Genomic DNA, 6,330 nt, shown 5'->3' with positions numbered 1-6,330 from the left:
AACTGTGTGAGCAAACCAACAGTATGTGTTTCTGTAGCAGTTGTAAACTTGACAAGGAGGACATGGTGTAGACCCTCCAAACAAAACACAGAGCAAAGTTTGAATGTAAACTAGTACAGAATGGGTGTCTGGATATATTATTCTATTGTTAATTCATGAATTGTTATGAGCAATTTTGATAAGCCCTGTGGTAGTGCCTTAAGTCAACTGTCATTTAGTCATCTAGCATCACTATTGCCTTCTGGTCTCCCAAATCCCATCAACTGCCTCACTTCCCAATGGGACATCTGTAAGCCCTATGGGGCAAGCACTAGTTTATTTTCTTATTGCATGTTTTTTGCTTTTCCTGTTGATAGGGCTTATTCCTTTATGATGTACTGCTTATGATGCTGCATAAATAATACAATACTGCCTAGGCTATAGTGCTTATGTAGCGAGGCATGTACATGAAATTATTTACTTTAGCAAGTTCCTCTTCCCATGTTTTGCTCTCAGGCATGAAACTGCTTAGAACATAGAAGCCAGCGATGAGCATGTGATTTATTTTACCAGTGAGGACTACTATTTATTTTCACAAGTGATGAGAGGGTAAGTCTTTCTCTGTTTTATCGTCATCTTCTCTGTTTTTGTTCAATGTCTAAAGCTTTCTATACATGTGAAGATCTGTTAATTTGTCCAGTTTACCCAAGAAGCAGATCTTTATCCAACAAAAAAATGAGGAGTCAAATGTTACAATGCAACTAACTTTTAATGCAAGTTTGGATGCCACACAAATGTCTGCAAAATAACTTGCCATGCCCCTCTGTGGCTAAAGCAAGGAAGGCAAGTGTGTCTAGAGACAGAGGCTTTTTAGGTGGGACACTGATGTGCTGGCTAGCCCAAGATATCAAATAGATGAATGATACAATGCAATATGAAAATTGGTGGTACAGTCTAATATTACAAATTATGTAACCAAAATGTATCTGTTGACCTCCCCTAATGCTCATAGAACCAAAGTCTATAAAGGTATGGGATCCAGAATGCTTGGGACCTGGGGCTTTCCGGATAAGGGGGTATTCCATATTTTGTATGTCCATACCTTTCCCCAGGAAACTAGCAAAACAGTATTTTTCAGGAACTCATTCTTTGTACAGATCCATCAGTTTGCAGAAATTGTATTAACTGTTTATTAATTGTAACTGTGTATTCCAAAATCTACAGACTGTGCTTGTTCTTGGTCTTCTTTGCAACTTGTACACACGGGTGCAATGTTATGGTGCTGGATTCTCTTTGTCAGTATGTGTGCAAATGGCATCCTATAACTTGAGTGGCTGTTAATGTATTTAGGTTGTTCTATGTCATATTGGGAGCCCTGTGCTATAGCCCTGAATCTAACAGAACAGTTTTAACGAAAATTATTATACATTTCCTTGGACATTATCGTAGAGACAATTCTTTTACATACATAACTACAAAAATACTTACAAGGGGAATAATGGTACTGCAAGTCCAGCGTCAAACTGGGCTGGAGAAAACCCAGTGGACCCCCAGCCCTCATGGCACCTACCACGCTCCCCCCCCCACAGGACCAGCGGCTGCAGGTTTTTAGAAGGAGGAGCGGGGAGTACAACGGTGTGGTAGACTATTTAAAAATGCTAGCTAAAAGGTTTTATGAAATGCATACCCACTAGCTTCTTCATTTTCAACATAGTGTATAGCTGCATTTTAAGTGCTCAAACCTTTGCATAATTTGGACAAAATATGTATGAAATTCATGAGCACAAGCGGACAACTTTGTTACAATTATTCGGATCCTGGCAAGGTGCCATTGACTCTTTAGTCTCATGTATTAGGCCGGGCCTAATCCTTAGCTCTTGTGCCAATTTCTGGTTGTATTTTCGTTTGTAATCTGTATGTTCAAGTGTATACACTCAGTTATTGTGCAGTGCTGCGGAACATGTCGGTGCTTTATACATACATGGTAATAATGCAGTGTGCGCAGGTGATTTAAATAAAGTGCTCCATAAATAAATATATATAAAAATGTGATAATTATGCTAGTTTTATTGCATTATCCCATAAATCCGGCAATGTGATCACTATACAGTATTTTTTATCCATTGAATGGCTTACCCCTTGATTCCACTGCAAGGCAATGCCTCCTTGCAAAATTCTCCTCTAAGCTCTCGGTTTAATGTTTCTGACATACCGAGCTGAGGTTACTTTGACATAAGTACCCTGCTATGCATTTAATCCTCTGAAGTTTAGTCTCTAATTAGATAATAATTTGTATTACAATTATATAAACCAACGTGGATTGTATGGCTATAGAACCAGAATAAAAGGTATACAAAGAATCTGAAACATATCCAGTGTTACAAACTATTTACATCCTCAGTCGCTGCCAATGCAGACATACGCTTTTAATAAAAGCTCAGAAAGGAAAAGGGCAAATATAATTTCCTCCAAAAGTTTCCAATGTGTGTGTTTACAAATTTGTGCTGACTGTTAATATGTAAACATTTCTTATTATGAACAGATGTAGCAGATTCTCAAGAATGTGTCATTTTATCCTTAAACCACCTGATAGCGGTTACCAAACATATATACTCCAATGAATATACTGGCCATGTGAGTTTTCTGGTCTAGATGATTGTCTTTTTGTGCCTTAAATCTAAGTGTAAAAATTCACATCTATCTAAGGCAGTGGTGTTAAGACTTATTTGGCTCAAGCCTACCCTTGAGGCCCGACATATGTTCAGGACCCTCTCACCCATAACAAAGTTACAAATATATAGAAAACATTTCTGCCATAGCCTTATGAATATCTAGGGAATTAAATAAGTGAAAACCCGAAATCAAGCTCTAATTGATCTTCAAGATGGGCTTCCAAAAATATCTAGCTAAGAAAAGGGCATTTAACCCGAAATATGTACTGATGTACCATTGATCTCATGTCCTAATGTACCATGCACATATTCTGACACTATGATAGCAGTAAGGGAAAACAAATGCACCTTTATTTTGTATTTATGTTTTTACCAAGGTCCATTTAAGGTGGAATCAGAAAGAAACTTGTTCCTGTAAATTAATGGGGACTGAGATCCATTTTAATGGGGACTGAGATCCATTTTAAGCTTCCCTATACTAAAGCCCAGTGATCAGTTCTTGCATTTGCCCCTCTCTATCAAACATCACTTAAATGGAATCTGATGTCCCAGCCAAGCATGCACAACTATCAGATAAATTCTGCAGAAACATAATATAACACAGATTGGGGAAACTGGACCCCTAGAAGTTGTTTCTGTAAATCAGGCTTTCAGGCAGAATGTTCTTACAAAACGTATTCTTTGTTTCAAAGAACAACAAATTGAAAGAGTCTAATATTCTCTCAATCTAGATTTCAGACACTAAAGCAAACTAAAAACAGGAAGAACTAACAAAGCATAATAAGTGCTTCCAGAACAGGTGGGAAAGGGTATAGGACATGATTAGTCTAGGACACATGTCAGTGATACAGCCCTAGAAGAACAATATATATGTTTGTCTGTCTATCTGTTGCTTTTTAACTCAACATAGCCTGAAAGAGTATCTAGTAACACAAAATATGGTGACCACCTTTGCATCAATGTCGCAAGGGGGGGGGGACTGATGAAACATTAATGGGGTAAGTTCCTTTTAATAATTTAAAGGGGCTCCTTTAAGTTTGTGATACAGAATATGACATGCACCTACTATTTAGGGTGTCTGCAGCACCATAGCAATAGTTTGTGGATTGTAGGGTGTGTGGCTGTGTATACTTGTTGGACTAAAAAGTAAATAGAACTTCTGTGCTTCTGTAATGCTGATTGACATACTACCTGATTGACTTACTAGGTGATAGTCTGTTTTTCAACAGTTTGGGTGTTTATAGCAGTTCAGTTTATTTTAAAGCTTAAATTCATTGATTGATATAATTAACAGGGGTTGTAATAATGATGCAAACTGTTATTGTTCAGCTTCATATTATTTGTATTGAGCAATGATTGATCACTTACCTCTGCATAAATAACCCCCCCCTTTTTCCAGCGACAGCCTGTTATCTGTTTTGATAAAGAGCAGCTCATTATACAAAGGCTTCTCAGTGGGCTGCTGGTTAGTTTGACTTGCTGTTTGGGAGCAGGAAGTAAAAATGTAGCTTTAGTTTCTTTTTCAGATTTTACCCTGTTTGGAGAAATAAATTAAAAAAAAACAGATATTTTCTAATTAAAGTGGACCTGTCACCCAGACACAAAAATCTGTATAACAAAAGTCCTTTTCAAATTGAACATGAAATCCAATTTCTATTTTTTATTAAAGCATTCATAGCTGTTGTAAGCTCATTTAAACATCTCAGCTGTCAATCAAATATTGTCTGCCGCTCCTCTATGCCATGGGCATAGAGGCGGGGCAGGCAATTACTTTCACTTTCCATTCAGCACTTCCTACATGTCACTGCTCTCTACATATTCCCCTGTTCTCTTTACCATTTAATTGTGTAGCCAGGACATGGGGATGGACATCGGGTCCCCCATTCTGGTGCACAAACAAGATTCTGAGATGATTCAAGACTTGTCTTAATAACAGTGTCCACAAAATGGCTCCTGCCTGCTTGTTATAATTATGAATTCCCAGACTGAAGGAAACAAGATTCAAACAATTTATATAGTGTAATTAAAGTTAATTTTGCTTGACTCATGTGATAAAATAGGATTTTGAATAATTTTTTTGGGTGACGGGGTCCCCTTTAATAGAATAATAGGCAAATTGTATACTCAGAACAAGCCCTAGTCATTGCACCAGTGTTAAAAAAGGGGGTACTGTATGCTACTCTTTAATGTGGCTTTTCAACTTTATGATCATAACTTTGTAACTAAAAAACCCCTGTTTTGTAAACACATGCACTTGCATTTATACTGAATTACTTATGAGACAGGGGCCCAGGGAAGTGCATTGTAAGTAGCACTTCCATTATACTTAAATATACTTTGATTTAGCCTTATGAGTGCTTCCACAACCCCCCAATTTTGCTACTCTTTAAGTACCAGAATGCCAAGGGACTCAATGGAGATCACTAAATATACTTATTTATAGTGATGGGCGAATTTATTCGCCAGGTGCGAATTTGCGGACGAATTTGCGCGATTCACCGTCGGCGAATAAATTCGCAAAACGCCCGCGACAATTCGCTGGTGAAAAGTCGGCAAAAACAGACGGACGCCGGTGTCAAAAATGGACGTCGGCGTCACGAATTTTTCGCAAATTTCGTGGGAAATCGCCCATCGCTACTTATTTATAACTATTCAATAATTAAATAAATATAATAAAAATCTGCATTGTAAAAACACTTGAGTATGGAATGCCACAATTTCAAAAGCCAAAAAGAAAGGTGGGCTTGTTCCCAAGATAGGTTAACAGAGGTATCAAGTTAACATACAAAAGCCCCCAGGAATACCCCCAGAAATAGGTTGTCTCCTTTACAAGAAAGGGTTGCCATTGTTTCTCCAAAACTATGGAATGATGCAATCTTTAAAACACCTTAAAGGGGATCTATCGCCACAAAGAAATTTTAGTATAAGCATCATCTTGTTGAAATAAGATTCTTTCCAAATATAATCAATTCAAAATTCTGTACCATTTATGAAATAATCAAGTTATTCTTCACACTTGCCATCTGAGCAACCTGTCTCTCTTCATTCTGTCTTCATGCAGTAGGTGGAATCAGTTTTTCATTGACAGTTATGTCTAATACATCCTTTGGGTGGGTTGCCACCTTATGGCCCGTCTAAATCCGGGCAGGGCCGTGAAGTAATGTGGGCGGGCTGGGCCATGACAGGGTAGTGCTATCAGGGGCGTTTCTATGATGTGGCAATCGTCTATTGGTCGATTGCAGCGTCATCCATAGGTTTCCTAATTTGGAAAACCGGGCAGGCAGTTTTGACCCAGACAGCCCTTTAAAAAAACAGGCTGTCCGGGTCAAAACCGAACAGGTGGCAACACTAGGTTGCACCCTTAACCTAGGTTCTCACTCTTTAAAAGCAGCTCTGATGGAAATCCTGTTTCTCTGTGTGCAGGGTGTTTGCCGGAGTCTGTTATTTTGTTTCATTTTGTTTCCTTTTGTTTGTGCTGGAGTTGGTTATTTGAATTATTCTGCTAAGAAAGGATTCCCCCTTAAAAGACGTATTAGACCTACCTATCAAACAAAATCTGACCCAGACCTCAGAGAGCATAAAGAGTGACAGTTTGTGGAGAGTGCGATGCTGAAGACTACCTTGATTATTTCTTAAACAGTATACAATTTTTAATTGATTGCATTAAGAAAGTGTCTTA

This window comes from Xenopus laevis, chromosome 8L, assembly GCF_017654675.1.
Source record: "Xenopus laevis strain J_2021 chromosome 8L, Xenopus_laevis_v10.1, whole genome shotgun sequence".
NCBI lineage: Eukaryota > Metazoa > Chordata > Amphibia > Anura > Pipidae > Xenopus > Xenopus laevis.
This window is presented reverse-complemented; position numbering follows the sequence as displayed.